Consider the following 17,081-nt stretch of genomic DNA (forward strand, 5'->3'; position numbering starts at 1 on the left):
TGTCAGACGGGCCACATATCCTATAATTTTAAGTATACAGGGGCTACAGCCGGCCAGTGTGGCCAAGCGGTTAAAGACGCTACAGTCTGGAACCGCGTGACCGCTACGGTCGCAGGTTCGAATCCTGCCTCGGGCATGGATGTGTGTGATGTCCTTAGGTTAGTTAGGTATAAGTAGTTCTAAGTTCTAGGGGACTGATGCCCTTAGAAGTTAAGTCACATAGTGCTCAGAGCCATTTGAACCATTTGAACCAGGCGCTACAGTCTGGAACTGCGCGACCGCTACGGTCGCAGGTTCGAATCCTGCCTCGGGCATGGATGTGTGTGATGTCTTTAGGTTAGTTAGGTTTAAGTAGTTCTAAGTTCTAGGGGACTGATGACCTTAGAAGTTAAGTCCCATAGTGCTCAGAGCCATTTGAACCATTTTTTTAAGTAGACAAACATTTTCGATTACTGTAAGTTCGTTTGGCCATAGGTATATCACAGTTCATGGCGACAATGACAAATACGTTTCTCATTTCGGAAAGTATATTCGTTTAGAAATGTCATCTTGTACGATGGGCAGAGATAATGGACCACCACAGTGGTGACGGCTGTTATCCAAGGTAATGCTGTGTACGAATTATACAGTGAAAATTTGAAGCAAATAAAATGGTATTTCTAATATGATAATACGGAAAGGTAGTCTGTTATTCGTGATTAATTTGTTAGCTTCGTAAAATATAAGTATGAAGCTGGGCATCTATGATACCCTTTTTCCTGTGATAGTTAAAATTCACTTTCATGTCAAAACGTATAATAATTTTAAATCGGTAAACAGTGTAAGAGTTCGGATAAAAACCCTTTCTAGCGATACCACTTTCATCCCAGTACGATTAGTATATATTGAGAAAAAGGGATGTTGACTTGAGAAATAATATACATAATGAACAATGTAGTCACACAGTTTTCGCTATCAATCTTTCACCCTGCAATGGAGTGTGTGTTGTTGTAACAACGTGTGTCGATGTTAGAGTCTAACAATTCTCTGACTTTTGTGTAGGCAGATTTTAGTTGCACTCTCCAGACTAAACTCAAGCATTAAAAATTTATTTCCAAAAACCCATTGAGTTAAGCATCAGCCATTATTTTCGCCCAAGCGTGCTAGGCCAGCTATGTATGCAGGAGACTTCGTAAGAATCTCAGCAGGTAGGAGAGAAACTCTTGCGGCTGTGAGGTGAGCTATATCTGGATGATACAACTGGTGACTTTATTGACCCAGAAAGGCTATTTTTAGGTCTCGAGTCTCGCTTTGGCATGCAGTTTTACAGACACTGGAAATCTAAATTTCTACTCCTTATATGCTAGCTGTTCTTATTAAACTTTTCTGTACAGGAAATAGAAGAATTTGCAAATCCTGTACTGTCTTGTACAGGTTCCTAGGGTTCTGGTGATTATGGAAAGTATTCCACTCATTTTCAAAATTATTCTGTAGCTTGATAATGCTGAAATTTTAGAAAATACTATGCATATGAATGTTCAACACGTGTAGGAAGGTATTAGTAGATACTAAGGGGTGTTGTGAAATGATGTATGCCATCTCCTTTATCGTCTCACATTCGTTTGAAACTTGGCTTATTAGTTCTTCCTATGAAGTGAAGCAACCATAGCATATTTTAGCATTTAATTTGTCTCCGTTTTAAGATATTTCGAAGTTTGGAAGTCTTTTGTTCTTAACATAGTGATACAACAAAACAAAATTCATTAATATATGAAAAATAAATTATAGACAAAATACTAACGACTCGTTCCACCAAAGAACTGCGACCGACAAACGTTGCAGGCACCTCTCACTTCTGTTAATACGGACACTACGACACAGGTAGTAACTTAATTACTCAGCTCCTTGATCTGTAGATCATTTGAATGATTCTTTTACCGAAATGATGTGGAACCAGTTAGTTCACAGGATATGTATACAGATTAGTGCTACCATGAACGAGCATACTGCTACTTTATTCCTACTCATTCAACTCTCACTCTCTCTCTCTCTTTTATTTTACTAGCTATCAGTTCTTACGTAGTATTTCGTCAATGGTAAATGCAATAGCAGGAGTTACAAAGAAGAAATGATTTTAAGCTAGATTTAAAACATGCTCGGCTACCTGTCAGACACTTTATGTTACTGGGAAAGTAATAGAAAATATTGCTGCTGCATATTGAGGTTCTCTCTGAGCCAATGACAGCTGCAGCAATGGGTAATAAACGTCATTTTTCCCTCTAGTGTTGTAGGCGTGTTTATCACTGTGCTTCTCAAATTATAATAGATTATTTATGATGAATTTCACTGGCGAAAATATGAATTGTGAGTCAATTAAGAAACCTAGCTCCTTGAAGAAGTACTTGCATGACGTCCTTGGGTGAAGACCACATATTATTGTTAGTGCTCGATTTTGTGTAGTCAATGCTTGCTTTCTAAGTGATGAGGTAACCCACAAAACTACTCCATAAGACATTACTGCGTAAAAATACGTAATCTATGTCTCGAGTTGTTGGTTTGTTTTCAGATTAGCAATTATACAGAGTAAAAGTAGTTTAACTTCACTGTTTGAGAAGTTCAGTATTATGCTTCTTCCAGATCAAGTTTTCGTCAATACGTATACCCTAAAATTTGGAGCATTCTTTCCTACTTACAGACTCCTGCTGGCGTGGTACATTAGTTGTTTGTATGACTCTGATTGTTCTACAGAACTGAATGTAATGCGCCTGTTTTCCAAGATTGAGGGAGAGTCCATTTTTGGAGAACCACATAACATTTCTTTCGAAAATATTATTTACTAACACTTCAGTTGCTTTCTCTCTAATGGGTTTTATTACAACACTAGTATCGCCTACGAAAAGTACCAATTTTGCTTGTTGACAGTCAGACAGAATTTCATTAATACTTACAAGTAATAAGAGTGGAGCCAAAATTGAACTCTGTGGGACTCCCTCTATGATTATCTCCATTCAATAAAATATTCTACAGTATCCGAACTATTCAGCATAATATGTGCATTCTGTTTGTCAATTATGCTGTCTGCTGGTGGAAAGAGGAGTAAGGCCTCGTGGCTCAAAATTCGGAGATACTGCAGTGGTGGCAGTTCTACGAAGTGCTAGAATATCTAGCGCTCCTTGGCCGCGAACTAGCTGTGGCAATAAATTCAAATTACAGTTTCGACCAACCTTGGTGGATTATCGCCACTTTGCAAGGTACAACAAGTAATTAATCCGCGCTTGGGAAATATTACTCAATCCCGACACGTCAATCTTCTGATTAGGCAAGCGTTTGGTGTTCTTTAATTGTTTGGGAAAATTTGTTTGATACCATTTACTTAACACCTAGCGGAGAAACCCGGAGTTGTCCAGGTATTTATTTATAGCTGAGTCCACACCCATACCACGTGGCGCCTTGCCTTGTCCTAAATGTCTATGACGTCATATCTCCCAAAATATGTCTGGTAGAATGGTATAATTTTCTAGTTACATTAAGCGCCATATTGGAAACACTCCGCAAAGTTTATTGCGAATGGAGTTAGCAGCAACGAAATAATAAATTTAAATATCTTCCATGATGTGAAAGTTTTTCACACAGCACCCTGTTTATGGCGTCATATCTCCTGAACTATATGGCGTATAATGATACAATATTATAGGTACATTCAGCATCTTATATGGAAACTATCTGTGAAATGTATTGTGACTAGAGTCATTACCAAAGTAGTAGTAAATTTAAACATTATGCATATATCGGCAGCTTTTTACGCTTCTCGTTGTTTATGACGTCGTAGCTATGGAATTATACACTCCTGAAAATGGAAAAAAGAACACATTGACACCGGTGTGTCAGACCCACCATACTTGCTCCGGACACTGTGAGAGGGCTGTACAAGCAATGATCACACGCACGGCACAGCGGACACACCAGGAACCGCGGTGTTGGCCGTCGAATGGCGCTAGCTGCGCAGCATTTGTGCACCGCCGCCGTCAGTGTCAGCCAGTTTGCCGTGGCATACGGAGATCCATCGCAGTCTTTAACACTGGTAGCATGCCGCGACAGCGTGGACGTGAACCGTATGTGCAGTTGACGGACTTTGAGCGAGGGCGTATAGTGGGCATGCGGGAGGCCGGGTGGACGTACCGCCGAATTGCTCCACACGTGGGGCGTGAGGTCTCCACAGTACATCGATATTGTCGCCAGTGGTCGGCGGAAGGTGCACGTGCCCGTCGACCTGGGACCGGACCGCAGCGACGCACGGATGCACGCCAAGACCGTAGGATCCTACGCAGTGCCGTAGGGGACCGCACCGCCACTTCCCAGCAAATTAGGAACACTGTTGCTCCTGGGGTATCGGCGAGGACCATTCGCAACCGTCTCCATGAAGCTGGGCTACGGTCCCGCACACCGTTAGGCCGTCTTCCCCTCACGCCCCAACATCGTGCAGCCCGCCTCCAGTGGTGTCGCGACAGGCGTGAATGGAGGGACGAATGGAGACGTGTCGTCTTCAGCGATGAGAGTCGCTTCTGCCTTGGTGCCAATGATGGTCGTATGCGTGTTTGGCGCCGTGCAGGTGAGCGCCACAATCAGGACTGCATACGACCGAGGCACACAGGGCCAACACCAGGCATCATGGTGTGGGGAGCGATCTCCTACACTGGCCGTACACCACTGGTGATCGTCGAGGGGACACTGAATAGTGCACGGTACATCCAAACCGTCATCGAACCCATCGTTCTACCATTCCTAGACCGGCACGGCAACTTGCTGTTCCAACAGGACAATGCACGTCCGCATGTATCCCGTGCCAAGGTGTAAGTCAACTACCCTGGCCAGCAAGATCTCCGGATCTGTCGCCCATTGAGCATGTTTGGGACTGGATGAAGCGTCGTCTCACGCGGTCTGCACGTCCAGCACGAACGCTGGTCCAACTGAGGCGCCAGGTGGAAATGGCATGGCAAGCCGTTCCACAGGACTACATCCAGCATCTCTACGATCGTCTCCATGGGAGAATAGCAGCCTGCATTGCTGCGAAAGGTGGATATACACTGTACTAGTGCCGACATTGTGCATGCTCTGTTGCCTGTGTCTATGTGCCTGTGGTTCTGTCAGTGTGATCATGTGATGTATCTGACCCCAGGAATTTGTCAATAAAGTTTCCCCTTCCTGGGACAATGAATTCACGGTGTTCTTATTTCAATTTCCAGGAGTGTATGTCGTAGAATGGTATAATTTTGCTCATACGTTCAGTGGTATACATGCATACCTTCCGTAACACGCGTCGCACATACAATTAGTAGTAAAGAAGTACTAAATTATAACGTACCGCCTCGTGCGGTATTTTTACTGCATGAACAGCGAAAAAGTAATATTTGTAAACATTTTTCCTTTCTTCATTTTCTGTGATTTGTCATGAATGGAAAAAAATTCAAATGTATGAAATTATGTGTCAAGTTTGTTGCAAGTTGCTAAGTGCCCTCGTTCTCAAATACTGGATGAATAAAATCTGGGTAGGAGGGATACGCTTAACTCGCCAGTAGCTGAGAGCGCTAATGCGTTGCTTCCTGGACTCGGCCGCGGATCGAATCCGCCTGGCGGATTAAGGACGAGGGCCAATGTGCCGGCCAGCCTGAATATGGTTTTTAGGCGGTTTTCCACTTCCCGGTGTGTGAATACCGGGCTGGTACCCATGTTCCGCCTCAGCTCCACGGCTCGCAGACATCTGAACACATTCGCAATATTCCATGGATTACACTCGGTGCAGACAGTTGAGGTACATTAATTCCGTCCCGAAGGGGGAGGGGTGTACAGGGTGGCGGCAGGAAGGGCATCCAGCCACCTCTTACACATTAACATGCCAAATCCGATTAACGATGGCTGATCTTGCGTAACTGCGGGACAAGGCTCAGGTGATAGATATACTGCTGGCCATTAAGGTTGCTACACAAACAAGAAATGCAAATTCATTGGACAAATATATTATACTAGAACTGCCTTGTGATTACATTTTCACACAATTTCAGTGCAATGATCCTGGGAAATCAGTACCCAGAACAACCACCTCTGGCCGCAATAACGGCCTTGACACGCCTGGGCCTTGATCAAACAGAGCTTGGATGGCGTGTACAGATACAGCTGCCCATGCAGCTTCAACACGATACCACAGTTCATCAAGAGTAATGACTGGTGTATTGTGACGAGACAGTTGCACGGCCACCATTGACCAGACGTTTTCAGTTGGTGAGAAATCTGGAGAATGTGCTGGCCAGGGGAGCAGTCGAACATTTTCTGTATCCAGAAAGGCCCGTGCAGGACCTGCAAAATGCGGTGCATTATCCTGCTGAACTGTAGCGTTTCGCAAGGATCGAATGAAGGGTAGTGCCACGGGTGGTAAGAAATCAAAATGTAACGTCCACTGTTCCAAGTGCCGTCAGTGCGAACAAGAGGTGACCGAGACGTGTAACCAATGGCACCCCATACCATCACGCCGGGTGATACGCCAGTATGGCGATGACGAATACACGCTTCCAATGTGCGTTCTCCGCGATGTCGCCAAACATGGATGCGACCATCATGATGTTGTAAACAGAACCTATATTCATCCGAAAAAATGACATTTTGCCATTCGTGCACCCAGGTTCGTCGTTGAGTACACCATCGCAGGAGCTCCTGTCTGTGATGCAGCGTCAAGGGTAACCGCAGCTACGGTCTCCGAGCTGATAGTCCAAGCTACTTCAAACGCCTTCGAGCTGTTTGTGCAGACGGTTGTTATCTTGTAAACTTCCCCATATGTTGACTCAAGAGATCGAGACGTGGCTGCACGATCCGTTACAGCCATGCGGCTAAGATGCCTGTCGTCTCGACTGGTAGTGATACGAGGCCTTTGGGATCCAGCACGGTGTTCCGTATTACGCTCCTGAACACAACCATTCCATATACTGCTAACAGCCATTGTATCTCGATCAACGCGAGCAGCAATGTCGCGATACGATAAACCGCAATCGCGACAGCCTACAATCCGACCTTTATAAAAGTCGGAAACGTGATGGTACGCATTTCTCCTCCTTACACCAGGCATCACAACAACGTTTCACCAGGCAACGCCGGTCAACTGCTGTTTGTGTATGAGAAATCGGTTGGAAACCTTCCTCGTGTCAGCACGTTGTAGGTGTCGCCACTGGCGCCAACCTTGAGTGAATGCTCTGAAAAGCTAATCATTTGCATATCACAGCATCTTCTTCCTGTCGGTTAAATTTCGCGTCTGTAGCACGTCATCTTCGTCGTGTAGCAATTTTAATGGCCAGTAGTGTAGATAGTTAGATCACGGGATATGCTTCTTTTTCAGTCTGGACCAGTTCATGGGTCGATGCTTCTTACCTCCAAAACTGCTGTAAGGAACGGAGGAAGATTGAGTTTAACGTTCTGTCGACATAGAGGTCACAGAGATATACAAAAGCGATTGTCGGCTGTCAGTAAGAACTATGTGTACCAAGATTGGTTGTATTCGATACAGTGGTTTAGGGGGCGATGTGGCAAAGACACACACACACGCACACACACACACACACACACACACACACACACACACACACACACACACGCACACACACACACACACACACACCAACTTATATAAATACCGGGTGATCAAAAAGTCAGTATAACTTTGAAAACTGAATAAATCACGGAATAATGTAGATAGAGAGGTACAAATTGACACACATGCTTGGAATGACATGGGGTTTTATTAGAATTAAAAAAAATACAAAAGTTCAAAAAATGTCTGACATATGGTGCTTCATCTGATCAGAATAGCAATAATTAGCATAACAAAGTAAGACAAAGCAAAGATGATGTTCTTTACTGCAAATGCTCAATATGTCCACCATCATTCCTCAACAATAGCTGTAGTCGAGGAATAATGTTGTGAGCAGCACTGTAAAGCATGTCCGGAGTTATGGTGCGGCATTGGCGTCGGATGTTGTCTACAGATGTCGGTTGATCACGATACACTTGCCACTTCAGGTAACCCCAAAGCCAATAATCGCACGGACTGATGTCTGGGGACCTGGGATGCCAAGGATGACAAAAGTGGCGACTCAGCACACGGTCATCACCAATCGACGCGCGCAAGAGAACTGTCACGCGTCTAGCAATATGGGGTGGAGCGCCATCCTGCATAAACATCGTACGTTCCAGCAGGTGTATATCCCAGCCAGGCTGAGAATGATGCGATTCTGTAACATATCGGCCTACCTCTCACCCGTCACGGTAGCAGTTACCGTGCAAAGCCAGAATCACGCATTTCCTCGAAGAAAAAAGGCCCCATATCGGTAGATGTGGTAAATACAACTCATACCGTGACTTTCTTGTCGTGCAATGGAGTTTCTACGACAGTTCTTGGACTTTCGGTAGCCCAAATTCAGCAGTTGTCGGCGTTGACAGATCCTCGGAGCGTTAAATGAGCTTCGTCGGTCCACAACACGCTACTCAACCAATCGTCATCTGCCGGCCGAAGTGGCCGAGCGGTTCTAGGCGCTTCAGTCTGGAACCGCTACGGTCGTAGGTTCGAATCCTGCCTCGAGCATGGATGTGTGTGATGTCCTTAGGTTAGTTAGGTTTAATTAGTTCTAAGTTCTAGGGGACTGATAACTTCAGCTGTTAAGTCCCATAGTGCTCAGAGCCGTTTTTGAATCAATCGTCATCTTCCGCCATCTTTTGAAACGCCCACACGGCGAATGTCCTCCGTTTCACTAAATAGCCAGGTAACAGTTCATGATACCGATAGATTTTGTTCGGATAGCATCGTAGGGTACGTCTAAGTGCCAACCAAACAGTAGTGTATGGAATGCCGGTGCCGCGTGCGACTGCACGAACGCTGACTTCCCCGTGCATAGACGAACCCGCTACAGTCTCCATTTCTTCCTGAACCGTCTCAGCAGCATTACGCCTTGTGCTCGGTCGACCACTACGGGGTCTATCGTCTAAACAACCCGAGGCTTCGAACTTCGAAATCATTCTCGCCACAGCTGCATTAGTCAACGGACCTTTACCCGTTCGACTCCCCTTCCTATGGCGATATGATCGTAACGCTGAACTATCGCATTGCCCATTCTGATAATACAGCTTCACTAAAATCGCCTTTTCAGGTAACGTCAACATGCTGCGACTGCTCGCGCATCTGATTCTCTCTCTCATTACAGCTCCTTTTATACACAATTGTCATGCGCAGTCACTGACGTCTTGCTGTCCAGCGCCATCTGTCGCTTATATTGTGAACTTTGTTTTTTTTTTGTTTTCGTTCTAATAAAACCGCATGTCTTTCCAAGCATGTGTGTCAATTTTTACCTCTCTATCTACACAATTCCGTGGTTTATTAAGTTCACCCGGTATATGTATCTATGTGTATAATACGTGTGGATTAATTCCATCGGCTTTTTAAATAATAATCAGATCAACCCGTGACCCAAGTCAAGCGATTCGATTTCCGAATCTGTGATTGGAAATGTAAATTATCATGTATTTTGTCTCTCTTTCTCTTTGTCAGGAAGCTGGAGAGGGCTGCAGTCTGTGCTCTCCACAGTCATCCTGATATATTTTCGACAAATTAAAATGTCTTCATCAGCCAAACGAAGGGAAGAAAACCTATGCTCTTGAAAAGACCTAAATTTTTAGTTATTTTAAAGCTCAGCCAGATAAACCTATAAACGAAAAACCTGAAACGAAATACGGATGCAATATAGCCAATTTTGCTAGCATTCAGCTTGCGGCTAATCAATAGAATAAGAAGCAATATCATTCGTATTTCCCACACAAATTTTCAAGTGGGTGAAGAATATCAGCAGAAATCGGAGATATACTCTTTGTAAATGTGTATGATTCGTGTAGAAGGAGCTGAGTGCCGAGTTTTTCAAACAAGAAATTATGTTCGTTTTACGAACGACGTGTAACGAAGTCGTAATTGGTGGTGATTTTAACTCTGTTATTGACCAGAAAGACCGAAAGCCAAATTTGAACAGATACGTGGAACTCGGATACATGGCCAGACTTTTAAATATAATTAATATGTGGAAGGCAAGAGCGCAAACTCATTAATGTAGGCCTACACCTCCGTCACTCGTCATTCAGCGGGCAGAATAGAGAGGATTTACGACTCACAAGTCAGTATGCAACATCACTATTCAGAAATCTGGACTGTGAATCTGTCATAAACATTGTGCTTTTATTATCAGAATCAGTTTACACAAGAAAACGATTTTGCGTTAAAAATATTACTGGAAATCAAATACAGGTACTACCTCAGTTAAATATGAGGAATCAAAAATTATGTTGCTGTGAACATTGACAAGCTGTGTCAGTAATGTAAGCATGTGTCGCAGTGGTTTAAATTTGTGGGTGGAGCATGCGAAACACAATACGTTACAACAAAAACTGAGTGGAACAAAAGGACAGAGGAATTTTATTTCACGAGTCTTCTAGAACAGAACCAAAAATTGCTAGAATACGCAGATAAATCAGGTTAAAACGCAGATGTTGTCTGAGACGGGAAGGTAACTAGAGGGTGAGCAAGTGAGAAAAAGAGCTGACATTATTATCCGAGAGCAGACAGTGTCATTCTACCATCTAATCCGAACATCGAAAAAGGAAAAACACTAAATAGCCCAGAAACGTTTGCTAGGAAACAAGACAACACAAGAGCAGGCTCATATAAAAACGGAGCCCTGCAACTTTCCGTGACTTGGGTGCTGCATTAGAAGTAGACAAGAACTGCGAATTACTCCTTCTAAATGATCTTGACGACGTGCTGCCCGAAGCAGACAATTCTTTCAGCGAACAGATTCCAGAAGAGTAAATATATGAAGCGTTACTGAAAAGCCAGAAAGGAAATTCTTCAGGAATAGATGGCATACCAACTGAATATCTGCTATTTCGACATATTGAAAGAAAAGTTAATGGACAAATTAAGCGACGCATGGAATATCCAACAGGTTCCTACAAACTTCATCGTATTCGTACCTAAGAAATGTCTGCCTAAATACTCAGAATCCTTAACATCGAGGTGTGTTCATAAGTAATGCAACACGTTTCCTTTTGTCGGCTAGTTTCTTTTGAGAAATTGCCGAATTTGTTGTGGAACGTCCATTCAGTCCTTATTGGTTCATGAAGTTTCGATTGGTGGCGGCGATATACGTAACCTTCAAATTGTCGACTCTAGCGAAGGTTCGTTTCAAGCAGAGAGCTGCCACTCTACTTTGGCAGAAAAACAGACCATCGCACAACGCAGATATTCATAGGCGTTTGCATAATGTCTGCGGAGACCTGGCAGTTAACAAAATCACGACGATTTGTTGGACGAGACGTCTGTAATCGTCGCAACCAGGTAGCCCAAACCTGTCCGATCCCCCGAGTGCCGGTCTGCTAAGCATGGAGTGGCGTAACACCTCTCCACCGAAGAAAAAGTTCAAAGCCGCAACCTCGACCGGGAAAGTAAAGGTGACGGTCTTCTAGGACTACAAAGGGATTTTCTGTTTGATGTCTTCCCACATGGGCAACCGTGTGCTACCCTCAGGAAACTGAAGAAACAACTTCAGCGTTTCGTCGGCTCAGAAATTCAAACGAACTTCTCGTTCCCCATGAAAACGTAGGGCCTCACACAAGGCTGTCCAGCTTAGAGGAGCACCGTATACTTTACTGTACTGTTCTTCCTCATATACCCTACAGCCCAACTTCCACCTGTTTGGCTCAATGAAGGATGCACTCCAAGAAAAGGAGTACGTGGAGAACGTGGAGGTTACTAATGCAGCAAGACGTTGGTTTCGACATCGACCAGTAGATTGGTACCATGTTTGCATACGAGCCCTCCCAGTAAGGTGATGAAGGTTTACTTACTGAACGGAGATTGTGTTGAATAACAGGATTTTATATTCAAAAGAGTGGGGAATAACATGCTGTGAAACTTCCTGGCAGATTAAAACTGTGTGCCCGACCGAGACTCGAACTCGGGACCTTTGCCTTTCGCGGGCAAGTGCTCTACCAACTGAGCTACCGAAGCACGACTCACGCCCGATCTCACAACTTCACTTCTGCCAGTATCTCGTCTCCTACCTTCCAAACTTTACAGAAGCTCTTCTGCGAACCTTGCAGAACTAGCACTCCTGAAAGAAAGGATATTGCGGAGACATGGCTTAGCCACAGCCTGGGGGATGTTTCCAGAATGAGATTTTCACTCTGCAGCGGAGTGTGCGCTGATATGAAACTTCCTGGCAGATTAAAACTGTGTGCCCGACCGAGACTCGAACTCGGGACCTTTGCCTTTCGCGGGCAAGTGCTCTACCAACTGAGCTACCGAAGCACGACTCACGCCTGGTCTCACAGCTTCACTTCTGCCAGTATCTCGTCTCCTACCTTCCAAACTTTACAGAAGCTCTTCTGCGAACCTTGCAGAACTAGCACTCCTGAAAGAAAGGATATTGCGGAGACATGGCTAAGCCATGTTCGCAAGGTTCGCAGAAGAGCTTCTGTAAAGTTTGGAAGGTAGGAGACGAGATACTGGCAGAAGTGAAGCTGTGAGACCGGGCGTGAGTCGTGCTTCGGTAGCTCAGTTGGTAGGGCACTTGCCCGCGGAAGGGAAAGGTCACGAGTTCGAGTCTCGGTCGGGCGCACAGTTTTAATCTGCCAGGAAGTTTCATATCAGCGCACACTCCGCTGCAGAGTGAAAATCTCATTCTGGAAACATCCCCCAGGCTGTGGCTAAGCCATGTCTCCGCAATATCCTTTCTTTCAGGAGTGCTAGTTCTGCAAGGTTCGCAGAAGAGCTTCTGTAAAGTTTGGAAGGTAGGAGACGAGATACTGGCAGAAGTTAAGCTGTGAGACCGGGCATGAGTCGTGCTTCGGTAGCTCAGTTGGTAGAGCACTTGCCCGCGAAAGGCAAAGGTCCCGAGTTCGAGTCTCGGTCGGGCACACAGTTTTAATCTGCCAGGAAGTTTCATATCAGCGCACACTCCGCTGCAGAGTGAAAATCTCATTCTGGAAACATCCCCCAGGCTGTGGCTAAGCCATGTCTCCGCAATATCCTTTCTTTCAGGAGTGCTAGTTCTGCAAGGTTCGCAGAAGAGCTTCTGTAAAGTTTGGAAGGTAGGAGACGAGATACTGGCAGAAATGAAGCTGTGAGACCGGGCGTGAGTCGTGCTTCGGTAGCTCAGTTGGTAGAGCACTTGCCCGCGAAAGGCAAAGGTCCCGAGTTCGAGTCTCGGTCGGGCACACAGTTTTAATCTGCCAGGAAGTTTCATATCAGCGCACACTCCGCTGCAGAATGAAAATCTCATTCTGATAACATGCTGTATTCAAATTTTGAATGAAATCGACCTTCTTTCAAACAAATGTGTTGCATTACTTATTGAAGGCTTCTCGTAATAAATACGCACTCGGACAGGAGACTCAGGACTAAGGCGGTAACAAAAAACGTGAGTGGATATTACCAATCTTGTGCGTTCCCTGAAGGCAGTATAATCGACTTTTTGAGGACTACCGTGACGCAATGTCCATTACTAATATCTGTAAAACAAGGGACTTTGTGTTGCCTGTTGTTTTTTCAAAATCTTTCCACCAGATCTCTCACAGTTTCCAACTATAAGCAGTACGAAAATATGGACTCTGCAACACATTCTTTCATCTTGTCAGAGCAATTTTGTAAGGATGCAAACAAAATAGCGAACATCCGATGTAAAACGGTCCGTCTGTCAGGGTTGCTCATTATCGGTGGCACTATATGCAATTGCGGATGAACCCATCCTCAGGAATCTTATCAGCTCGCTTCCAGTCTTTGTCTTATTAGAAAAGAAAAGCGTAGTATTAGACAGTGACGCAAAAATGCAAATTATTAGAAGTGTATAATGTTCTTAAAAGACCAAAAATCAGCTCGGCCAACCTGAAAAATCTACTTGTAAGTGCTGTTCTGCAAGAAAGCAAATAACAGCCGTCATTTTTGAAAAAATAATTCAAAGCTCAGCTTTGACAGAATCGCTATAGTCGAGAACAGCTATATAACCCAGAAAGACATATTTAGAACAGTCCTAAAAGAATGGAAGTTACATATCCTGATGTTAGTTGACCTGAGGTGGAAGAACGTTCACAACAACCAGTTTACATCAGATGTTAGGGGAACGTGGGATAAAGTCGTCAATGAAATGACCTCTCAACGATGTGAGGAGTCGCTAAGAGCTATACGTGGTTCGGATTCCACGTTAAACTGTAATCCCCTTCAGCAGCTGGGTTACTGGGGACACGAAGCCGTCGAAGACTTGCGCTTAATTTAAGGACTTGCACTTTGATATTGGACCAAACGTAATCAATATTATTACGACATAGCTTGAGGAGTAAAGAGTTTTAGTGCAGAATTTGATACATCTGCGTGTACGACAACCATGCGAAAGTTGAGCAAAAAGGCAGTGACCCAGTTGCATACATACTCCTCTTGTTACTGGATTTCTGGTATTATAAAATCGTTCGAGGCTAATCTACATAAAACTTCCATTCATTGGCTGCGCCTCCAGATCAAAATAATTTTTTCCTATACATTCTCTTTCTTTTAATTTTAGTGGTGTACAGCACGTTTTACGCAGGATTTTATCTCTATTCTGATACTTTCATTCGACATATTTTCCTACTTTTGCTTCTGATAGTTCATTTATTTCTCTGATGCTTGTATAAAATATAAACGTCATCCTTTTAGTCCTGGCACTACGCTACCTTATAAATATTTTCGAAAAACGTATGCTTTTACCTGTTTTTCACGTTAAGGACACTCTACTTCCGCAAACGTTCCCGTTACACAGAAACGTTCTCGTGCAAATACGATGCAACATTGCGTCAGTTATGACTACAAGGTCTGCATTTCCATATCACACATTAGAGGTCAAACCTGTCTTTCGCAGTTAAGTCCTTGACGTTTCAGTGCTATTGTTGCCATGAATGTCTCATGGCTGACTTAAATTTGAAATAGCCTGTCATTTAATTTACTCGGCCAAATGTGAATTAGCAGACTTGAAGTCCTATATGAAGGCCTGTCTTTTAAGTTACACGGACAAATTTGAATTAGCAGACGTGGAGGCCAGCTTTAAGGCAACCGTACCTTAAAAGTTTTTTGTTTGGACTCTTCCTTGTCTATGGCCACAGGCTTTCCTTCGTTGAATAAACTAGTTTATGTCAGATCAGGAAGTTAAGCAAAGTCGGGCATGGACAATACTTTGGATGGGTAAGCGCTGTTCCGGTTACCGATTTAGTCGACACAGTGACTGTCTCTCATCAATAAAATACACTAGTGGCCATTAAAATTGCTACACCATGAAGATGACGTGCTACAGACGCGAAATTTAACAGACAGGAAGAAGATGCCGTGATATGCAAATTATTAGCTTTTCAGAGCATTCACACAAGGTTGACGCCGGTGGCGACACCTACAACGTGCTGACATGAGAAACGTTTCCAACCGATTTCTTATACGCAAACAGGAGTTGACCAACGTTGCCTGATGAAACGTTGTTGTGATGCCTCGTGTAAGGAGGAGAAATGCGTACCATCAAGTTTCCCACTTTGATAAAGGTCGGAATGTACCCTATCACGATTGCGGTTTATCGTATCGCGACATTGCTGCTCGCGTTGGGCGAAATCCAATGGCTGTTAGCAAAATATGGAATCGGTGGATTCAGGAGGCTAATACGGAACGCCGTGCTGGATCCCAATGGCTTCGTATCACTAGCAGTCGAGATGACAGGCATCTTATCCGTAAGGCTGCAACGGATCGTGCAGCCACGTCTCGATCACTGAGTCAACAGGGTTCTGTTCAATGGTGGACTTTACATTTCACATTTCTTACCAGACGTGGCTACACCCTTCATTCGATCCTTTCGAAACGCTACGGTTCAGCAGGATAATGCACGACCGCATGTTGCAGGTCCTGTACGGGCCTTTCTGGATACAGAAAATGTTCGACTGCTGCCCTGGCCAGCAAATTCTCGAGATCTCTCACCAATTGAAAACGTCTGGTCAATGGTGGCCGAGCAAGTGACTTGTCACAATACGCCAGTCACTACTCTTGATGAATTGTGGTATCGTGTTGAAGCTGCATGAGCAACTGTACCTATATACATCATCCAAGCTCTGTTTGACTCAATGCTCAGGCGTATCAAGGCTGTTATTACAGCCAGAGGTGGTTGTTCAGGGTACTGATTTCTCAGGATCTATTCACCCACGTTGCGTGAAAATGTAATCACATGTCAGTTGTAGTATAATATATTTTTCCAATGGATACACGTTTATCATCTGCATTTCTTCTTGGTGTAGCAATTTTAATGGCCAGTAGTGTATTATAAGTGCACAGATGATGTTTATTCTATCATTTGTACTTCTCCTTAACGGGATAAAAAGTCGTCCGCCCAGATTATCAGAAAATTTTGAAAACAAGGCACAGATTGACCATCATATCAGTTTCAAAAACGGCTGTGCGGAATTTCAGGAGCTGGAACCGTTCTTTAGAATTGATATTGGATTGTTTACATGACCATCGAGAAGTGGTATTGGGAAACCTGGTTAGGAAATCCGTCTGACTGAGTCCCATGTCGAGATAGTGGCTGTTGATGGAGATCATTCCATCAGGTGGGGAGGTTTAACTCGGCGACCACCTCCACCCCTCACTCCCTCACCATCTCACCCAGTGCTATTCGAAAGGAGTAGGCTGTGTACCAGCATAGAACTGCCACTGCACTACACACACAGACACCCCTTACACGCATTTACACTTATCAAGTACGTTTAACACATTGATAGATGCCAGTGTGCCACTAAGGATAGGAAAAACCATTCTAATTTCACTGCTGACTCTGTCTCTTGTGGTCTCCCAGCCAGTCAAATACAACGATTTAGCTTTTACTGTCTATTAGGTGGAAGTAAATGAATTAGTTAACCTGTACATATCATTTCTTTAGAATCGATGATAGTGAACTCTCGAAAGATTCCTTTGCTTTGTGTCTTTCTCCAACAATTCCCGTGTTTTCATATCTATGTTACTT

The 17,081-nt window shown here is 44.1% G+C and overlaps 1 protein-coding gene across 2 annotated transcripts in view; it reads left to right on the plus strand.

The window, feature by feature from the left end:
* The window catches only part of LOC126088156 (cuticle protein 63-like), a 57,600-nt gene that overhangs the window by 36,182 nt on the left and 4,337 nt on the right, over positions 1–17,081 (plus strand). The gene's annotated exons all lie outside the window — the stretch shown is intronic.

This window comes from Schistocerca cancellata, chromosome 1 (genome assembly GCF_023864275.1).
Source record: "Schistocerca cancellata isolate TAMUIC-IGC-003103 chromosome 1, iqSchCanc2.1, whole genome shotgun sequence".
Classification (NCBI taxonomy): Eukaryota; Metazoa; Arthropoda; class Insecta; order Orthoptera; family Acrididae; genus Schistocerca; species Schistocerca cancellata.